Genomic DNA, 24,007 nt, shown 5'->3' with positions numbered 1-24,007 from the left:
ATATCCTGAGAGAAAGTTATGGTTGTTTCACTAAGATGGTCTTTTTACCATTTTCACAACGATTTCCTTTTTTTTTTGTGACAAAATTTCTGACGGGATTAAATTTGATGGCCATCATGGGCTAAAACTAAAAAACTCTTTCGTTTCCTCTGGACATGGCCAAACTAGGGCATATTATATATCAAAATTTATGAGAACATTGACCCAGATCCAATGGTGAGGTTTGTTTTTACCCAGGAGGTCATTTCTGCAACACCCCTCCCCCAACCCTCATTTAAATGAAACATTTGAAAAATCCATTTGCCCAAAAATTTCACATACCCAAAATCCACCAATATCTCATCATAACAACAAACTCAAAATCCTCAAATCTACAATAAACATCTCATATATCTTTCCCTTTCTTTTATCCTCTCATGCATTCCCATGGATTCAATCTAAGGTTACAACAATAAAACCATAGCTCTGATACCACTTGTAAGGAAACTTGCAACAAAGAATATAATTATTTCCACATAACCCATATGAAATAAATATGTAATTGAAATCCACATGCAAGAGAATAGATAACATACCCACAAAAATGTGACACAAGATATACCCTAGGAAAACCCAGCCTCCAAAAGCATCCATCACCATTTATTATTCAACAAAAACACCATTGCAATACACTCATGGAAGCCTTCAAAGTTATAGCCACAACCAAGAAATCCATGTGAACAAGAATGAATCCACACATCCCATGCCATGCTTCCAACCTTTACAAATGCTCCCTTGGCTAACCTGTCAAGCCTTGTCTTGCTCGACTCTTTCCCTTTTTTCCTTCTTGTCTCTACAACTATCCTTGTGGTTGCTTATATAGTAGCAAGTCCCACAAAACCACCCAGTGGTATAACATAAATCATGTGCTAAAACCATGTGCTACCTAACCCATTGACCCCATATTTAATATTGAAAATTTAATTATTTTCTCCAATATTAAATAATTACATAAAATAGTATCACAATGTTACAATACAACTCATCAAATTTATCCCATGGGAATCTTTACATATTGCACATCCATCTAGGTGCAATAATACAATATAACAATATCGTGCAATAGGTGCAACACCCATAACTTTGCACATTTGCAACTTAACTTTTACTTTAGTTCAAACCCTTGCAATGATGTTAAGACCATTTCCTTTGGACTGTCAGATGCTTCTTTGCAATTTTCCAACTTCAGATCTTCATTCTTGATAGTGCCCGCAACCTTGCGATAACTATTTAAAGTTAACTATTTCATGTCATCATAGCCTTGCAACTTGAATCCTTAACTCATTTCTTAACCCTGTGAAGATGTGATTACAAGCTTTTTTTGCTTCACAACGTTAACCCTTAGTCATTCTCAACTACATGCGATGAAGCGATAACCACTTAACTTAACTTAACTAGTGATCTAATGATTAGAAAAACTTAACTAGTGATCTAATGATTATAAAAAGACTACATAATAGAATGTAATGGGCCCACTGGGACACATTTCCAATGCTTGCATTCTTGCTTTGGTTATTCTTCATTCATCTTTGAAAAGCAAGAAAGTGAGAGATGTTGATCTTCTGAGATTTGACGACTATGATCAAGAAATACTTTTCCTTATGCTTCACATTCATAGCAAATTAAAACTCACAACCTTGAGCCTCGTACTATCAACAACCCTTTGGCAGCTCATAGCATGGGCCAACCCTACCACTTCCATGTGTTGTTACCTCACTTTCTCACTTTGGTCAATCTTTGTGCAACTCCATAAAGTGAGAAAGCAACAACCATTGATCTACATCAGATCAATGGTGATATATAAAACTAAAAATCTGTTGTCTCAGTCAACACCATTGACCAACTAGAACTTTCCATTTTGACAACTCATTCTGACATATTTCTTTTGTGACCCGCAGCTAAGTCTGGTCCCAACATCTCCACATGTCAAGTGCTTGTATTTCCACTTTGGCTATCCTTCATGTGTTAGTGTAGTTTTTTATTTTTCCTTTTTTGCTAGGTTTTTCCTACACTTTTTAATAATCTCGCTTAGGTTAATAAAGCATGTCTTATTAGGTGAATGGTTGTGAGGTGTCACCTTCCTACATGTGAGCATCCATTAGCTATCTTGGGAAGATACTTTGCTATCTTTAGTCCGATAGATGGTTGCTCCTCATTGGTTGGTGTTGACACCTCCTCCCTCTTCCTAGCCTATATAAGCATGCTACCTGGCTTGTATTTGCATCTCTTATTTTTGCATCCTCTTAATGCTATTTTGCTTCCAGCATTTGCATTACTCTCTTGGAGACTAACTCTATGATGCTATTTTGATTTTGTATCATTTGCATTCATAGTTTAGATATTTACTCTTTGCACTAGTTTTCTGGGTTATTAATCTTTTCAGATTCTAACATCATGCACCTTTATAAAGTGAGAATATGGTGAGTGTTGATCTACATCTAACCAATGGCTAAAAAATTTCACCATTTTATATTGCTTAGAAACCAAATTGGGGCCAACAGCGATAGGTGTCATCATTCCAAAGACTTTCTCCAAAACTCTTTTGTCCTTTCACACTTAGACCTGAAACACAATTATGTCCATTTGATCCTTGTTGGTAGGTCCTTGCCACATGTCACACTTTTACGCTTTCGGGGCCTTGAAACCTAATTATGATGTTATGCCTATGATTCCTATCAAATTGACTTTCTTGCATCTTCGCAACTGCAAACTCTGACATTTCTTTTAGCCCATGATGTTACGATAACCATTTTGTTGACTGCTTCCTTCCATCACAACTTCACAGCTTAAAATCCTTAAAATCATATTGATCCATGATCATGTGATTGATAATGAGTCACTCCTTCACAACATGAACGTGAATGCTAGCACTAATCTCTGCAAAGCCATAATGACCATTTTGAAAACCACTTCACTACTTTGTAGCCTCTTCAACAACCAAATCTCAAACTTGAGTGACAAGGTGATTGGAAGGATTTTGCACCATTGTAACTAAAAACAATCATAAAGATATTGACATACAATATGAAAAATAGTTAAAAGACTTAGGGATATAAAAGAAAAGAACGTATAACCAAAGTTTTTACATATCACTTTTTATCGCTTTTGACATATCGCTTTTTATATACCAAAGTTTTAACATGGGGCATGACCTTTTTCTAGGGTTTTTATGAGGAAAGACACATTTTCAGAAACCCTAAGCACCAAAAACACATTTTCTTCCTAACTTTTACAAGGTATTTCAAAAATTTTGGCTGAGTGAAAAAGCAGGCCAACAGAGGAGGTATAATGGATAAGATGTGGTGGGTATGGTAGGAAGATGTGATGGGTATGGTGGATAGAATAACTTGCCCTAAAGTGTGCAGAGTATTTGGATTAAAGGATTACATGGGATGCTTATTTGCCAAGTTTTCATCATGGTACTTATCCAAGGGGCTTGTTTGCCAAGTTTTCACCATTGGAAGATTATTATTTTTATTATTTTTGACTTTTTTTTGCTTTGTTCTTGTGTCAAATTTTTACTCATAGATGTTGGTAAGATGGATGGATAAAGAAGTATGAAAAAGATTGGATTACATGAGTGGAATGGTGGGTGGAAGTTGGTAGATAATAGATGGATAGACGCAAGAAATGTGGATAAATTGATGAGGAAATTGGAAAGATCGTCATTGGTAAACACACTAAAGGGTGATGAAGTAGTGAGAAAGATGATGTTGAACAAGATTAAGGAGAAAATGGAGTAGGAGCAATATAAGGACCAAAAGTAAAGTTGGAAGATGGAGGATTGGCAATATAGGATAGGAAGTATAAGGACTAAGAATGAATTGAGGGGATGGAGGATGTGTATATGGAGATTTGGATAAATTATGAAAGGAAGAGGTTTTTTCAGTAGTGGGAATGGATGCCAATTGAGATTTTTCTTTGAGATACATTTCTTGTATGAGTATCTTGGGCATCCAAATGATTTTTGACCTTTTCATTTTGGGCCTTTCTGGCCTTTTAAATTTTTCTTTCTTTTGCATTAGATTTTTCTCTTCTTGAACATGTATTTTAGATGGGACATGTTGATACTTGGATTTTTGTAGACTTTTAAATTTATGCTTTTTAATTTTGGCATCTAATTTTCTTCCATTAGCCATGGTATGGGAACAAGAGCATGGACGATATGGAGAGATTATGGATGGAATGATAGAGGTTGGAGGATGGAAGGAATTCAAGGATGAGTGCCTTTGATGATCTATCTTGTAAATTTGAGGGGAGGGAATGATGGATTGGAATACAGGATATGGATGCATGTAATTGCCTGAAATAGATGGAAGGAGTGAAGGATAAGGACCTAAAATAGATGAAAGCAAGGAAAGAGTAGGACCAAAAATAGATGGAGGAGATAAATAATTTGGACTATGTATATAGGGATCCAAAATGGATGGAAAGGGTAAAGGATTTAGATAAGAGATATAGCGAACCAAAATGGAGGAATGGAAAGAAGTAGTAGGATGAGGACCCAAAATGGATGTGGAATAAGATGGATGGGAAATTTGAGGTAAAAATGGAAGGATTTGGGATAGTGAAGGGATAGAAGGGATACCAACATCTAGGATTACACTTTTATTTCTTTTTTCAATAAGATGTTCATTATTTGGAATACAAGATGTGAGTCCATTAGTATGTAGAGTACAAGTGTTGGGTATGACAAATTTTTCTTCTTTTTTAGATGTTTTACCATGGATTACAATAGATGTAGGATCATGGAGTAGAGTATATGGGGCTTTATTATCTTTATTTGAATAGGTGGATGGAAATGGATCTTGAATTGGAGGGGTGAATGAAACAATAGAATGTTGAAGTGGAGTGGTAGATGTAAGGGTAGGATCTTGACATGGAGGAGATGGTGACTGCTCTTTAGATGGAGTGGATGGGTAAAAAAGGATCATGTATGGGAATAAGTGGGAAGGGAGGATCTTGATATGGAGTAGGTAAAATGGTAAGATTGTAATTTATACCAACAGATATCTCAACATGCTTTTGGACAAGATCTTGATAGGATTGGTTGGGAGTGGATAGTGTGATAAGAGACATATGGGTGAAATCTTTAGATGGATAAATTTGAATTTCTTCAATGATGATGGGTTGATGGAGGATAAACCTATGAGGTTTGGATAATGTTAGGAGGAGGAGATGTCAATAGGAATTGGATGGATTCGATAGATAGGAGGGTTTCAATGATGGTAGAAGATCGAAGGGGATCTATAAGTGGGGTTTTAGTAATGTTAGGAAATGGAAGGGAATCTATAGGTGGGTTGGATGAAAGAGGGATGATAGGTGTGGGAGATGAAAGAGGAATGATGTGTGTAGATGGTGAAAAGTAGTTGATAGTGGAGATCATCCTCATCTTTTGCTACCATGATGGATGAGTGTTGCAGCTACTTTTGAGTGGTGGCTTTGAAAAATAGTTGATGATAGTTGGATTCTTATTTTTAGGTGATGGTGGATGAGTGGTGTGGCTACTTTTGAGTGGCGGCATCACAAAGTAGTTGGTGATTTGTGGAATTGTACTTGCAAGTGGTGGTGGTTGCATATGGGAAGTTATTTGCGATGGAGTGGGCACAGTAGGGGTGAAAGTAGGGATTCCTATAACTTGCATTTGTGATTGGCCTAATCCCCATGGTGTCAATGGAAATGACATGGACATGCTTAGATTTTTTGTGAATGGAGTGGTGGTAGTAATAGATGGTGGGGTGGCATATGGTAGGCTAATAGAAGGTGAAGTGAAGAAGGATGGAGTGGCTGGAATTGTATTCAAAAGAGTAAGGATTTAGGTTGATTCATTGAATAACTAGGATTGAGTTGAGGATTTGGAAAATGGGTTGGAAGATGGTGGATTTGGACTAGGTATGTAGCTAGTAGAATTTCTATGGAAAGGTGGAGATTGTGATATGTATGTGGAGGAAGATGGAGAAATGAATGATTTATGCAGGGGATATGTGGGTGGGATATAGGAAAATGGTGTAGATGAATGCAAAAATGGATTTCCCTTGTCAAAGGTAGGATACAGAGTATTGTTGGGAATGCACAAAGGCATAATGGGATAAGTTTGGATAGTTTTTGCAAATGAACTTGCTAATAACCTTTCGACATGTCAATTATAGGGATCTCAATGGTAAACTATATACACAAACAAACAATCTTTTAAAAGAAATGATAATGTTATGACTGATAATACTTACTCAAGAATTAAATCCTAGTATTATTATGAATGAACTTCCTAACAACATGTCAGTACCCAAAGATAGATTTCTTAAAAATAAATAAGATATGTGAACAAACAGTCTCTCAAAGGACATATCAACTTTAAGAGAGACAAGTACACAATCTTTTTTGAAAAAAGATTTAGAAAATAGGACCAAGAACTATGCATGTTCAACAAATATTTTTACGAGGTCGAATCACAATGCAAGCACTTTAGAAATATATTATCCCTAAGGTCAAATTGGGTTTTTAGAATATGGCTACAAAGATACCTACTAAGTTGGTTCGTAATTAGATCTGTGGAGTCCTCCCAAACAATTGTTACACACATGGCCCACTTAAGAGTCTATTCTGACCATGTTGAAATTATAGGAAAGTTTTCCTACCTCATACTGCCATTAGAAATGCATTGCCCAAACTTGTGTGGATATAAAGCAAGAATTTGTTTCAATGCCTTGTTCCTAAAAGGTTGGGAAATTTACCAATGTGAGGTCATTCTCCAATGGGGTGACACTTCTCGATGGACATACCTCTCTAGAAGTGCTCCTAGGGTTGTTGTGAATGGTCTTGCTAACAACCTTTTAGTACACACATAACTTAATTAACTAGATTATATAATGCAAAAAGTCAAATGAGTCCACGAAAGTGTTGTAGTAGAAACACACCAACAAGTTTGTTCTTTCCAAATTGAAGATTTTTAAGTTGGCTATCAATGACAGAAGACAAACGTGATTAAGATGCAATATTCATTTTCCCATCTTGAAAATGTGTGTGGTCAACTTGGTAAATAGATCGTCAACTTAATAAATTGAATCATGAAAGTTGGAAAGGCAAGAGAATAAGAGCATGTTAACCTAAGTCATTCAAGAATTGTACATTCATTTTAAAACCCAAATTGAAGTGTGCAATTTGCAACTTTCTTTGAGACTTTATGCATTCAAGATTGTGTAACTTCATTTTAGACCCAAATAAAAAAATTCATTGTTTGGTTCATTATGTTACTCATTCAAGATTGTGTGTATGTGAGAGCATACATTGTTCTTTTTAGTACCCAAAATGAAATGTGAGTTAAATTTTAAGATTTAAAAATTTAACTCTTAAATATTTTTTTAGATTTGAATTTTTTTATTCCAGCCTCCTAACAACATCTCCAACTTGCAAAAAAGTAATTCATCAGACAATGTCCTTATTTACTTCCAAAAGATTTTTTTTAATGAAAATTATGAAAAATAATAATTTATTGACAGCAATTGATCTTAAAACATTGATTTTTTATTGTAGGTTGCTGACATTAACAACCTCCAAATAACATTGACAACAACCTCCAAAAGAAAATTTAGCTACCAATTCTTTTATTTGCTCCCAAAATATTTTTTTAATAAAAAATATGCAAAAAATATTAAAAAAATGAAAATCGCTCAAAAAAATTGGTTTTTTTAATGTAGCATGGTGACATCAACAACAACCTCCAAAAATAAATTCAGCTCTCAGTTCTTTTATTTTCACCCAATTATTTTTCTACGAAAAAGCATGCAAAAAATATAAAATTTTATAAAATCCTCAAACAAATCTAAATTGTTTATTACAGCATGGTGACATGAATAGTAACCTCCAAAAAAAATTGAGCTCTTAACTCTCTTATTTGCCACTAAAATAAAATTTTAATGAAAAAGTATGCAAAAAATATAAAAAATCATAAATTGCTCACAAAAATCTGAATTTTTTAGTGTAGGTTGTCGACAACAGAAGAAACCTCCAAAAAAATTTAAGCTTCTAATTATTTCATTTGCTCTAAATAAATAAATATATAAATATATATATATATATATATATATATTTATTTTAAATCATTAAAAAATTATAAATTTATAAATTGATCCCAAAAATCTGGTTTTTTTTTTTTGTTGGCTCCTAATATCAACCTTGACCTTCAAAACTCAAGAAACTATGCAAGTGAATCACAAAAACACAAAAGTGTTAGATAATCCTTTAGTCTTTTAACAAAGAAAAAATGAAATTTGGATAGCAAGATGACCCATTTATGGGGTCCCACCGGGTGTGCCAAAATGTATGTGTTAGAATCAAGATGCAAAAGATATAAAGCCAAAGCCAAACTTCTAACAAAACAAATCAATTAACAAACATATATGATAAACCAATAAGAAAACTAAATATAGAAGATGCAAACCTACATCTTGTATAGCCTCCTTGATATGTAGATGTAGTCATGATTGTGGATGTGTGCTCAAATTTGGTGCTCAAGCTTCAACAATGGATGGATTTGATAGATGCATGGAAATATGAGTATCGCCAAATAGCACTTTGAAAGTAATTAGCTCTAAAATTAGTATAAAAATTCTACTGAGAACGTCGATGATTTGTAAGGAGCAAAGGGTTCAATTTATAGGCAATTCGGTGAGGAGACAAGAATTCTTGATAGATAGCTAACTGAATGAGGTATGAGATAGGCTTTAGTTAACTAAGATAAGTGGAAGAGTTAAACTTTTGTGTTTAGAGATGGATGAGGGAGATGTGGCATGAGAGTGGACTTGGGCTTGAGTCAGATAGAATAAATCATGCCTTAATTCATGCAAGTGATCTGGAGAGGGATTTTGGATATGGAAGAGAAGGTGATGTGTTTCAGTTAAGATGGGTGAGGTAGCCCTATTGACTGGATGATGTGGGAGGTGGATGGATTTTTTAGAGAAAAGGTTAGTGGGTGAACTTAATTAAATAAATGAATTATTTAATAAAGGAAGAATTATTGGTGCATGAGATTTAATTAAAAGAGGAATATTTGGTGCATATGATTTAATTAAATAAATAAATTATTTGATTAAAAGAGGAATTATTGGTGTGTGAGATTTAATTAAATAAATGAATTTTTCAATTTAAAAAGAAATATTTGGTGCATGTGATTTAGTTAAATAAATGAATTATTTAATCAAAAGAGGAATTATTTGGTGGATGGGATTTAATTAAATAATTGAATTATTTAATTAAAAGAGAAATTATTTGGTGCATGAGTTGAGTTTGGATAACTTATGGGTTGAAGGGTTAGTTTGTGGGTGGAGGGATTCAACTAATTAAATTAATGGAGATTAAATTAAATGGGCTTTCCATTTTTTTTTAATAGAGGAAGTGGGGTTTAATTAATAATTTAGAGTATTGTTTGTCTGTTAAATTTATTAGTTGGACTGTAATTATTTAATTAAATTAATTAATTATGGGATGATGCTAAAATAATTAAACATTTAATATTTAATTAAAATATGCTTTAGAAGATGACTAAATTTGATTAAGAATTTATTTGATCAGATTTAGGTGTCTACAGGAAGTTCATCTTTGAGTTGGTTGATAAGTCCCAACCATTTAACAAAAAAATGCATAAGTGCTTTACATGTGTGTGGAACAAGGAATGTGAGAAGATCCTAACTCAAATTAAGGACTACCTAGCTAAGCCATCTATCCTCATGCCTCCTACTCCTAGGAAGCCCTTGATATTATACATCTTAGTTAAAAATATTTCTCTTGGGGCTTTGCTAGCACAACATGATGGTAATGGGAAAGAACAAGTTATATACTATATCATTTGAACATTGGCTAGTTATGAGACCAACTACAATAATATTGAAAAGGCTTTTCTCACTATAGTATTTGTGTCACAAAAGCTCTTTCATTACATGCTTGCACTTATTACACACCTAGTTGCTAAGATTGATCCTCTAAAGTATCTTTTGGATAAAGTTGCAGTTATAGGTAGACTAGCTAAATGGATGATGATTCTATATGAATTGGCCATTCAGTCTGTCGAACATAAATTTATCAAAGGATAAGCCATTTTTTACCATCTTTCTAATTTTCACTCTAGGATAATGCTCCCATAGAGATAGATTTATCAGATTCGTCCATCATTTACATCATAGAAAGAACCTAAAAAATGTTCTTCGATGGGTCTCACACACAGAACGAGGCAGGTGTCGATATCTTGTTCATTACACCTCATGGATATACAATTCATATGTCATACCTTTTTCTATTTACTTGCACCAACAATATAGCTAAATATGAGGCATTTTTTTATAGTATCAAGCTAGCTATTGAATGGAGGATTACTAAGTTGCACATTTATGGAGATTCTCAATTTTTTATAAATCATATCAATTTTGATTATCAAACCAAATATGAAAAGTTGGTACATTACAAGAAATTGATTGATTCCCCAAGGAACTACTTTATCTTTGTCACATTCCAACAAATTCCTAGGGTTGAGAACAAGGTTGTAGATGCCATGGCTACCTTGACATCTATTTTATAGTTATAAGAGCATGAGTCTCACTTTGAGTTCCTGGTGGAGGAACTACACTATCCCAATTGTTAGATTGTGGTGACTGATCAGGGAAGTACTATACATACTCCATAATTTCTCGACGAGGTTCAAGCCAACATGTTGTAACTAATTTTAACCCTAAAGTGGCAAAATACTTGTATAAAAGGGCTTAGGGTTAGGGATTTTTTCATAAGGTGTGATGCAAAAATTGCTTCTTGCAGTAGTATTGAGCTGTAAGGTATTATAGATTGTAATCAGGTTGTAATCACTGGATCATAATAATATTGAACTTGATGTTTGGTGGATGTAGCCCAGGGATTGGGTGAACTAGGTTAAATCTTGGTGTCTTGTGTTCTCTTCTATGTGATCTATTATTTTTTGTTATTGGTTGTATTTACATGTAATTTTTATTTTTGTGGTCTTATCCTAACAAGTGGTATCAAAGAGAGGTTGATTTTTTTAGTTATCCTCTGCAGAAAAGTCTCATAGTTGAGTGGGAGTCTTATGATTGAGTGGGAGCAATGGAAGATGAGGGTAAGATGAGGGTTGACAAGTTTAATGGGTAGAACTTTTAGTTATGGAACATACAAATGGAGGACTATCTTTATCAGAAGGATTTATGGAAGTCATTGGAAGGAAAAACTAAGAACCAGGAAACTATGACAAATGAGGACTAGGAGGTTTTAGAAAGAAAGGCACTTGGAAGCATTCGATTATGCCTGGCACCATCGGTGACATTCAACATTACAAAAGAGAAGATGATGGAAGAGTTGATGAAAACCCTAGCAAAATTGTTTGAAAAGCCCTCTGCTTCAAATAAGATATTTTTCGTGAAGCGTTTATTTAATATGAAGATGGTAGAAGGTGGATCTATTGCAGATCATTTAAATGAGTTTAATACTATTATCAGTCAGTTATCTTATATGGGTATTAATTTTAATGAATAAATTAGAGCTCTCTTAATTTTGTGTTCTTTGCCTAAAAGCTAGAATGACTTGGTAATGGTTGTGAGTAATTCTATTTCTGGATCTAATACCCTAAAATATGATGATGTGATCCATGTTATTTTGAGTGAGGAAACTTGTAGGAAAACCTCAGGTGGTTCTACATTAGGAAGTTCTTTGAATGCACAAAGTAGAGGCAAAATGACTGAGAGAGGAAATAATATGGGAAATTAAGAGGAAAGTCAAAGGGAAAGAGGTCTCAATCGAGAGGACCAAATGACTGCTGGTACTGTGGAAAACTAGGGCATAAGAAGAAATATTCTTGGACTTGAAAGAAAAATGAAAGAGATAAACTAGAAGGGAACAAGAAGGAAAATGTGGTAAGTAAAAAATTTGAAGAGGATGCTTTGCTTTTGTCTTTAGAAAGTGTTGATGATTCGTGGGTTTTAGATTCTAGTGCTTCATTTCATGCTACACCTCATAGAGGTTATTTCATTGATTATGTCTAAGGGGATTTTAGGCTTGTTTATTTGGGGGATAATGAACCCTATCAAATTGTTAGAAAGGGAAAAGTTAAGATTAAGTTGTACAATGAGAATCACTAGCTACTACATGAGGTAAGACATGTTCCAAGGGTGAGAAGGAATTTAATTTCAATAGGGCAACTTGGTGATGAGGGTTTTGTAGTTACTTTTAATGATAAGAAGGTTTCAAAAGGTTCTCTAGTAGTAAAAAAGGTGTGAAAGTAGGCACCTCATATCTTTGTATAGGTCATATTGTTCCTTCTACTTTGATTGTTGCAGAGAAAAATGAATGTTTAGGAACAATTGTTGCAGTTGAGTAGGGAGAACAAATTGCTACTGTAGATTCTGATATAGCATTGTGACATAATAAACTTGGGCACATGAGTGAGAAATGTATAAAATTAATTCATTCAAAGCAAGTTTTACCAAGTCTAAAATGTGTTAATATGGAAATCAGTGAAAGTTGTGTGTATGAAAAACAAAAGAGAGTGAGCTTTGTGAAGACTTGGAAGGAAAATAAAAGTGAGAAATTGAAGCTTGTGCATATAGATGTATGGGGACCAACTTAGGTATCTTCCCTCGGTGGCTCTCATTATTATGTTACATTTATTGATGATGCAACTAGAAGAGTATGGATTTATTTCCTTAGACATAAATTTGATGTATTTCAAACTTTTAAGAAATGGAAATACTTGGTTGAAAATGAGACTGGTAAAAAATTAAAATGTCTTAGATTTGATAATGGTGGTGAGTATTGCAGTCATGAATTTGAAGATTATTGCTCCACTAATGGCATTCGTAGACATAAAACTATTCCAAGGACTCCACAAGAAAATGGAGTGGTTGAACACATGAACAGGACAATAATGGAGCATGCAAGGAGCATAAGGTTACATGTAGGGTTTCCCTTAAACATGTGGGTGAAGGCGTCAATATTATTGTATATTTTATTAATAGAGGTCCATCTACTCCTTTTGGTTGTGGTATTCTAAAGGAAGCATGGATTGGTAAGCATGTGAGTCATTCTTTTCTCAAAACTTTTAGTTGTGAAGCATTTTCTCATATATATTTTAAAAATAGAACCAAGATGGAAGCTAAGTCAAAGAAATGTGTATTTTTTGGATATGGCATTGATGAATTTTGTTACAGGCTTTGAGATTTTGAAAATTGTAAAATTGTAAGAAGCAGGGATGTCATATTGAATGAGAAAGTGCTGTACAAAGATTTGTTGCAACAACATGAGAATAAAGAAGATGATTATGTAGTGTTGGATGATACTCCAAAAAATGATGTTCTAACAATTCCTAATGATGTGCAACAATTGCAACAAAAAATACCAAACACCCCAATGAATGTTAGATGGTAACAAAGGCTAAGTAGACCTCCAAAAAGATTTTCTCCTTCTTTGTACTCTATTTTACTAACAGATGCTACTGAACTTGAATGTTATGATGAAGTTGTGTAGGTGGATATTAAAACTCAGTGGGAGTCTACAATGACAAATGAAATGGACCCCTTGCTAAAAAATAAGGCTTGGGATTTGTGCAAGTTGCCTATAGGTAAAAGGGTTTTATAGAATAAATGGGCTTACAGGTTGAAAGAAGAGGATGGAGGTAAAAAAATATTTAAAGCCAAGTTAGTGGTAAAAGGATTTGCATAAAAAAAATACATTTATTTTGATGAGATATTCTCTCTTGTTGTAAAAATGACTTCTATTAGTACAATTCCAAGTATTGTGGCTAATAAAGATTTGCATTTGGAGTAGCTTGATGTTAAAACAACCTTCTTTCATGGTGATTTGGATGAAGAGATATATATGGCACAACCATAGGGATTTGAGGTCAAAGGTAAGGAGAACTTAGTGTGTAGATTGAAGAAAAGTTTATATCGCTTGAAGCAAGCAACTCGACAATGGTATCTAAAATTTGATAGATTTATATATGAGCATGGATATAGTAGGAATCATTTAGATCATTTTGTTTACTTTAAGAGGTTGGTTGATCATAGCTACATTATTTTATGTTTATATGTTGATGAGGTGCTTTTAGTTGGGTCTAACATAGATCATATTAAGGGGCTAAAATACCAATTAGCACATGCATTTGCTATGAAGGATTTGGGGGCAGTAAAATAAATCTTTGATATGAAGATTTGTAGAGATAGGAAGAACAAAAAATTGACATTATCTCAGGTTGATTTTATTGCTAAGGTGTTACAACATTTCCCTATGGAGAATGCTAAAGTTGTCAGCACAACTTTGCCTAATTATTTGAAGTTGACTAAGGAGATGTGTCCCAAGACACAAGAAGAGGAGGATAAGCTGTCTAAGGTACCTTATGCTTCAGCTATAGGAAGCTTGATGTATGTTATGGTATGTACAAGGCCAAATATTAAAAATGTAGTGGGAGTCATTAGTAGGTATATGAGTCATCCAGGAATTGAGCATTGGAATGTAGTTAAATGGATTATCAAATATTTGAGATGAACACCCAGTAAGTGTTTACACTTTGGGGGCTCTACTACTGATTTATAGGGATATTTTGACTCAGATTTGGCAAGGGATGTTGATACTAGGCAAAGTACTATAGGTTAAATGGCAAGGGATGTTGATACTAGGCAAAGTACTATAGGTTATGTATTTACTATTGGTGGGGCAACCGTGAGGTGGGTTTCTCGATTGCAAAAGGTTAACGCTTTATCCACTACAGAGGCAACCAAGGAGATGATATGGCTTTAGTTCTTCTTGGAAGAATTGAAACACCCTTAGAGGGATAATTATTTGTCTATAGATAGCTAGAGTGTCATTCATCTTGCGAAGAATTTTTCTTTGCGTTCAAAGACAAAACACATACAGTCACAGTACCATTTCATTCAGTCAGATTTAGATGATGGATAGTTAAAGCTAGACAAGATACATACAGATGACATTCCAACAGATATGTTTACAAAGGTAGTAACAAGGGAGAAGTTGAACTCCTCTTTAGCTTTGGTTGGTCTTCTAGACTAAACAAGAATAAAAGAACAATATAGTCCAGGGTGGTTTGATCCAGTGGGAGCCTCATGGAGTAGTGGCATAGCTAGAGGATCAATCTCCAAGTGGGAGATTGTTGTTTATTGTGGAGCCTCATCAGTCCCCAAGTGGAAGATTGTTAGATTGTGGTAACTAATTAGGGAAGTAATGTATATACTCCATAATTCCCTGATGGGGTTCAGCGCAGGCCCTGAGAGGGGGTTTGGGGGTGGCAAAATACTTGTATAAAAGGGCTTAGGGTTATGGTTTTCATAAGGTGTGATGCAAAAATTGTTTCTTGCAATGAGATTGAGCTACAAGGGATTACAGATTGTAATTATTGGATCGTAATAATATTGGACTTGTTGTTTGGTGGACATAGCCCAGGGATTAGGTGAACGACATTAAATCTTGGTGTCTTGTATTTTCTTCTGTGCAATCTATTATTCTTTTGTTATTGGTTATATTTACATGTAATTATTATTTATGTCAGTGGTTTTATCCTAACACCACTTATGATTTCCCTGACAATAGAGTCATTTGCACCATTATGGTCATGATTCCTCTCATTATGCCACCATTTATTCTTACCTTCAAGATCAAATTATTCCTGAAAATCTTACCCACAATGAAAAACTTCAACTCATATGCAATGCCTCCCACTATACCCTTATCTTTGGTGACTTGTATAGGAAGGGTCTAGATGGAATGCTTCTTAGGTGTCTAGAAATGGATGGATCTAAAAGAGCACTAGTCAAAGTCCATGACAACATATGTGGGTCTCATTCTAATGGCATTTCACTTTCTCAAAAGTTGCTTAGGACTGATTATTATTGGCCTATTGTGCAATAAAATATTGTGCGCTATGCCAAATCTTGTAAGATATGTTAGCTACATGGAAACCTAATTCATGCTCTAGGATGTGAGTTGATTCCATCCATCATGCATTGGCCTTTTGAACAGTGGCCTTTTGATCTAGTTGCAAGATCCACCCTAGTTCTTCAAGTGGACACAAGTTTATCATTACGACTACATAGTATTTTACAAAATGAGTTGAGGTTGTGCCTCTTTCTTCTTATAGTGGGAAGCATGTTGCCTTGTTTATTCTGAATCACTTAATTTTTTGTTATGGCATTCCCTCCTCCATAGTTACTAATAATGGTGGACAATTCAAAAACAAGAACTTTAGGCAACTATGCAAAAAGTTCAAGATCAAACAACACTAGTCCTCTATTTATAATTCCCAAGGGAATGAGAAAGCTAAAGCATCAAATAAGACATTATTGAAAATTTGGCATAGGATTGTGCACAAGTTAGGGAGAGACTGGCACCTGCAAATCACTTCCACATTGTGGGATTACCGAACTAGCATACACACTCCTAGTAGAGCTACCCGCTTTTCTCTAGTTTATGGTTCTGAAGTTGTTTTGCCACTGGAGGTTGAGATTCCTTCTTTAAGAGTCTCTTTAAAAGGATTGATCACAAATGAAGATATAGGGCTATGTGTATACATGAACTTGAAATGCTAGATGAACATTGTAAGGTTGTTTTTAATCACTTGAGGTCTTATAAAAAATGTATGTCTACAAGTTGTAACAAGAAAGTTCACACTAGAGAGTTTCAAGTTGGAGATCTTATCCTTAGAGAGAACCCAAAGAATCGACAAAATAGGGAACAAAAGGGGAATTTTAAACCTAATTGGATGGGTCCCTATATTGTTACTACTACTTTTGGATGTAGTGTGTATCATCTCTCTATAGTAGAAGGAGAACAACACCCTGAACCCATCAACATACTTCACTTGAAAAAAATTTATGCCTAAAGCTCTCATTGCTTAGCTTTGTACATATCTTATACTCTTGAAAAAATGATCATCTTAGTGAAAACCTAGCAATAGGGGACCTTGATATATCACCACAAAAATTAAATATCTTAAAAATACAAAAAAATATAAAAAAGTCCTGAAAACAAAATGCTAACTAGTGGTAAAAATATGGAAACATGTGCTACTTGGAACCCTTGCACCTATGTCTATTTGCTTTGAGCCCATTCACTTCATTTTCACATTGCCTTCCCTAGCTTGGAACTAACTCTTGTTTAGGTCTAGGGGGCACAAACTACTTAGCTTATCAGGGTCTATTTGTGCGTCGATGTTTCTTTGGCAACTTGTTCAACAATATGTTTCAACACTTTCCCTTAAAATCGAGCATTTATAAACACTTATCAAATACCTTAGCTATAGTTTAGGATGTTGTGATATTTCTCACTGGTAGACTTGAGTCCTAAAGAGATGATTGTGTGACTTATACACACACTTAAACACTAAAATATTGGCTGAGACTTTTTGACTTTATTTCTCTTGGTGTGTTGTCTATGATGATTTCTTTGTTGAGTGTTCCCTCCCTAATAGTCCCTCAGGGTTGTCATGGACTAGAGGACTGGGGGCATTCATGATTGTCCTACTTGATATTTTGGATCTACAACATATCATCCTTGTCTATTTTCTGTACAACCACACTCGGGGGTTATCTTGCGGTTTGTGCCTTGATATAGGTGTAATCTTACTACATTAAACTTAGGGAATCTAACTACAATAGTCATCTTGATCTTTATGTATTTGAAGCATAAGTTGGTTTCCCACATTTTTATATGATATAAGGGGTTCCCAACTTATTCATGCCCTTCTTATTCGTTGATTGAAGCCCTATGATTCTTCTGCAACTAAACAATACTATAGGGATTCAAATGCTTCCTTTTGTCTAACTTCAATTTATTAACCATTTCCTCTACCATGATGAATTATAACATTGCATACCATTCTATTACACTTGCATTCTGTGTCAAACAAGTTATTCCTTTACTTAGGTTTCATCTCATCATTCAATAAGGCTCTTTTGGTAACAAGGACCTCACCTCTTTTAGCATCTTTAGAATGTGAATATGTAATATCTTTATCTACAAATGTAACTCGTGTATTTCCTTTTTAACTTTTTATTTTCCTCCCTTCATGTTGGGGACACTCAAAATTCTAATGCTCTTCTTATTCCTCTTCCTGGACCTCTATGCAATAACTCTTTAATCTAAACTTCTTCTATATTTTTTTATTAAAGTTATTTTTTTTGCTCTATTTTCATTGCCTAGGCTAATTTTTTCTAGTGGTATTTTTATTTTCTTCATTAAAAAATTAAGAGAAAATTAGCAAGTGACAAATGTCTTATAAGGCTAGAATACTTGGCAACTTCTAAGCCATGTGTTTTGAGTGTGTTGTGTCATTTGTATGGAGAGGTGGAGGTGGAGATTTACATGATCACACTATGAGTGATTTAAGATTTTTTTATGGAAACTCATTTCATTCTGGAAACTTCCATGGGAAGTCACCTTCCCATATGTGTCCATATGTCCACTCTTTGTTAAGTGTTTTTGGAAACTTCATTTACTATGAAGGGTACTCCCCTTAACAACACAACACACACACAACCAAATATAAAGATAAACATCAAATTGAAAGAATTGAACCATTACAAGAACATGGAATTTTATTTCTATTATCTAGAATGAAATGACATTACAAAATTCAAAAATATGACATGATACAACCACATGGTTATTTTTATTATAAATATTTACAAGCTAGAGCCATCACATGAACTATCAAAACTATCCTAAATAACCCTACAAACCTTCTTTAAATTGGGGATTTTAATTGCCCACAAAGTTTCTAGAAGTTCAAACCCTAAACTTTGAGTTTGACCATCTCTAGAATTTTATTGTCTATCTTTTCTTACATTGGAATAGGTATACAAAAAAAAATGGAACTCAAATGAGTGTTTTGAGGAATTTAATTTTTTCAATCCTAAGAAGTGCAACTTCTAAAGGTCATAATCTTCATGCATCGACTCAATTGACTATTATAACCCCATTTTAAGAATGTTAGGGAGTATTGTACAATACTTAACTCATGAAGCATTGGTTAGTTGAATTTTGACCCTCTTTTAGACCATCTAAACCCTTCAAAATTGAGCTCAAAGTGTTTTTACCTTTTAGCCAAAACCAAACTTTTTCAATATCTTCAAAATCATACTTGATCTTTTAATTAAACATTATGGGTAGGATGATAAAACCAAAGTGAACCTCTAGGGAATAAATTAGAACATTATGGGCTTGAATGTACAATATACTAAAAATATATTATTACAAATAGTATATCTACACAAAGGCAACCATTGTTGTGTTGGGTGGAAATTTTTCATCTGACAATTTTATGAAAATCTAGTTGCAAAATAGGGTGATCAGCCATAATATATGAGATAAAGTATCTCCTACATTAAAGGGAAGGCTCCCCTATCTCACCATTCCTTGGATCAACTCAAGTTAAGCAAGAAGTTGACATATTCATAAGGGGTGTTACCAATATTCTTTCCTCTTAACTTTCAAGCAAGAAACCACTTACCCACAGAGCGAGTTATGGCCAAGATGAAATCTCTAACTACACTTCTATCTCATAGCTTGAAATAGTGATACCAATAAACCAACACCAACTCAAAGGCTGATTGAAAGCGTATCGGTTTGGCTCTAAGTTTTTTTTGTCTAATTAATACGAAAAATCACCACCATTGGGGTGCAAGGACTTCTAGAAGTAGATTATCTCTATTCTATAACTTATTTTTAGATTAATCTATTCTATAAGAAAAAAATCTACCATTGGGGTGCAAATACTTCCATATGTAGGGAAGTTCTAACTTTTTTTCGTGGATTTGAGATGGTAACACAAGCTATAGTCAAAGCTTCTAGCCTATGTATTACCACAACCACTCCCAATCAAACCTCTGGCTTTGATTTCTTCTTAACTCTCTATGCTCTATTATTGAACACACAATAATAACATGAACCAAAGACAATAGGCACAAACTATAGTCAAAGCTTCTAATTTTCTCTATCATAATTACTTACTAGTCAAAGCTTTGATTCCAATTCTTCTTTTATTCACTTTTCTCCCAAATTTGTACTACACAATCAAAGTTATGCTTGCACAAGTTTGGCAAAGCTTTCTTGCATACAACAATGAGAAAGTACTCCTTTATATAGGCAAAGGAGTTGAAAAAATAATGGAGTAAAATGTGGGAGAAATTCAACCAACTTTGATTTGGTCAAACTAGGTGAAAGAAATTATTAGATTAAATGGCATAAGGATATGCAATCAAGTTACATGTAATTACATATTTTCATGCAATTCATTCTCTCCAACCAAAAACATAAAAACTAAAGAAGGAAGAAGACAAAAGAGAGTTGAAACAATCCTAGGGATTGTTCTGAAGGGCCTTGTACTTGATAATGCAATCCCAGATGATCACAAGATCAAAAGTTCCTATATTTTGTGTCATTGCATTTACCTTGATATTCATGATGTTCCATCTTTTGATAGCCTCTGACTCTCTTTGATGAATTTCCCATTGTCATTTGAAAACTTTATGTGACTAAGCTTTTTCTCCTTTGAGTTGTCGTGAATTCTCCTTTGTAGATTGAGACATTCTAGAGTTTCTGACACTTTGAAAACCTTCTCGATGGTGTTTGTAAGTAAGCTTGGAGAAAATTTCCATTTGTACCCTTAACTCTCTTTTTTTAACAAGAAAAATTCTTGGCATATTCCTACATGAAATTAGGTTCTCATACATCCATTGGAAAAGTGGAGATCAAATGAATTATTGTTTGGGATGACTCTGTTCTTTGAAGAAGTTCTAACATATCTTGAATAATGTATTGCAATATAAAGATGAAAACATCTTCTAATGAGATTAGATCCATGAAAAATTTGGGACTTGAGTTACAATGATGAATCCATGCAGGATGATAGTTCGAAGTATGGATTAGATACTTATGAAACACATATGATAGCTAGAAATGAACCAAAAAGCATATGTATTTAGGCAAAAGGGGCCAAAATCAAACTCTCAAAGATGGATTACATGTGGGCAATGATGAGATTTTGTGGGCATGGCCAAGAATACAAGTTGGGATGCATATGGATGCATGCAAATGGTGATTTTGGTGTTTAAAGAGTGACCTTATACCAAAACTAGATTCTTTGGATTTAAACATGTAAATTGATATACACATGTAATAGTTTTTTCAAAGTGAATGTGCAATTAGGTCAAGAGGATAAAAATGCATGTAAGTGGGAATGAAGGATGAGATTACATATAAATATGGATGGAGAATGAGATTACATGTAAACACATTTGGAGAATGAGATACAAAGTGCTTTGACACATGTTGATGAATATGGAACATTTGTGATGAACTTGCATGGAATAGAGGAAAATTAAATGGAGTGAAAATGCTCTCACACTCTTGAGAAAGAACATGAAACCTCTTCAAAAAGAAGGAAAACAAAACAACAAGAAAACAACATACAAAGCTGAATAAGACATCATAATGACATTCACACAATTCTAAATGGTGAGCGGGAGTGGATAGGGGAGAGGACAAGGAAGTTCGGTAATTCAAAATTCAAAACTTGTCCTTAGAAAAAATCCTCTAGGAGGATAGGATTGAAAGTATGGATCACAGGGAAGGGAAGCAGGGAGTTAGTGGAATACAGAGATCAGAGATGCAAGAAAGAATGGAGAAGAGGACCCATGTGATAAGGGCAAAGGTCCAAACAAGTATTTTTTGCCATCTAAGGCAGATAGGTCTGGGGTGCCTCTAGCAAAATGGTCATCTCTTTTTGGAGTTAAACCTACCAGTAAGTCTTCTTTTCCATCAGTCAAACTACTCTCTGGTTTGGAGAAAGGTTCTTGTGTAATTGTTATTCTAGACAAATTGGTAGATCATAGCATTGCTACGATGGCTTCTACTCTGGTGGGTAAGTTCATTGGGCAAAAGCCGAATATAGATATTGTTAGATCATACACACACAAAAAATAGAAGCTCAAGGGACAAGTCATTGTAACGGCGATGGTGAAAGGTTTCTTGTCTTTTGATTTTTCATGCAGCAAGGATTTGTCAAACAATTTGTGTGAAGGGTCATGGATTTTTAGTCATTCAACCCTGGTTCTTCAGAAGTGGACTTCGAAGCTAGACTTGAATGATGATTTTTTGGTGCAAGCTCGAGTCTAGGTTAGACTTCCATAGTTACCTCTGTAGTTTTGGAATGAGGATGTGTTTGTGGGAATAACAAACTCATTTGGTGAACTTCTATCTATAGACCCGATAATGGCTTCCAAAGGAAGACTAACGTATGCTCAGATTTGTATTGGAGTTCATGAAGGGGATGATATGTTGGAGGTTGTGTGCTTTCATTCTAAGCTTGGAATGCATATTCAGAAGTTGGTCTATGAAAATGTTCCTTTCACTTGCTGTCATTGTTTGAAATTAGGTCATAAGGTGAATCAATGTCCTAGTGCAACTGCTGAAAAGGGAAGGAAAACTACATTTTCCAAATCCAAAAAGGAGAAAAAGATATAGGAAAAGAAGGAACTTAAGGGTGGTCAGAAGATTCAGGAGATAGTTGAGGAAGCCACTATTAAAGGAGGAAATAATCCAGATCAAAATGGATCAAAGGTTGATAAGGATGGGGCTCCAATCTTGTATGGGCCTAAGATCATAAAGGTGGAAGTTCTAGTTAGGATTCTTGGATCTTCTGTAAACAAAGAGGATCCAATTCTGTCTGGGCCTAGGATCTCGGAGGTGGAAGCCCTAAGTAGGAGTCCTGGATCTTCTAAATACAAAGAGGTGGGTATCCTAGCAAAGCAAGTTGTTTCCCAGATCATTGAGAAGGATATTCCAGCAAATTTAGAGATGGATGGCCTAGTTTTGCCTGGCTTTAAGATCACAAAGGTGGAAATCCTAGTTAAGACTACTAGGTTTTTCGAGGCCAAGGAGGAGGATATCCCAGTAAAGTAGGTTGGATCCCAAAACATTGAGAAGGATACCATAGTTAATTTAGAGATGGATGGACCTCAGGTAATTGACATACAAGGGGGTGATGTAGGTTTGAACAAGGAGAATTCGATAGTGATAATCAATAAGGATCGGATCTAGAATGATTTTCAGATGCAGGATCTCAACAAGTTACCACCTCATATGGAGAGAAAGGGGGAAAAGGTTTTGAATAAGGAAGTGGAGATGATGTGGGAAAATCAAGAGTTAAGGGAGTCTAGAAAGGGTATTCAAAAGAAACAGGGAATCATGGAGATTTTTTCTTCTACTCGAGAGGACCATTCGGTTTCTTTGTAATCTGGAAGAGAGATTTGGGACAATAATAAAATTTTCTTCTCCTAGTAAGAAGGTAAGGATAGATGAATGGATGGAGGAAAACAAAGGAAGTCATGTTAAGACTAAAAAGAAGAATAGTGGGGATCCCTCCCCAGTTTCACCTGCATAGACTAGGAGTTGTGGTAAACTGGATGTGGGAGTCAGACTAAAGGTACCAAGCAGGAAGAGTGCAAACCAATTTGTACAAGAGGAGGCAAAAAGGAATTTGGTAGAAGGGAGCCAATGAACCATCCTAGAGTTTTCTACTAGTTAAAAATGAAGATAATATCTTGGATTATTAGGGGACTAAATGGGGTCCATAAGCAGGAAGTTCTTAGGGATATGATAAGAGATCAAAGACCTGATATGATATTGATTCAAGAGACAAAAATGAAGGAGGCTTTGGGTAAAATCTCCTTCAGTAATATTATGGTTGGTGAGGCCACAAATTTTGAGGGGGCATCGGGAGGTTTGCTTACTCTTTTTAAAAATAAATAATTTAAAGTTATTCCCTTGTATAATGAAGGTAATGCTATTTTTATGTAAAGTGTTTCATATGAATACCAACGATACTTGGTTTCTTTTGAATGTCTATGCCCCAAATACTAAAAGGGAAAGGAAGAATTATTGGACTATGCTTGGAGCTTTAGTCCATAAC

Source organism: Cupressus sempervirens, chromosome 8 (genome assembly GCF_028749045.1).
Source record: "Cupressus sempervirens isolate cs-2001-9-10 chromosome 8, ASM2874904v1, whole genome shotgun sequence".
Classification (NCBI taxonomy): domain Eukaryota; kingdom Viridiplantae; phylum Streptophyta; class Pinopsida; order Cupressales; family Cupressaceae; genus Cupressus; species Cupressus sempervirens.
Note: the sequence above shows the minus strand (reverse complement) of the source record.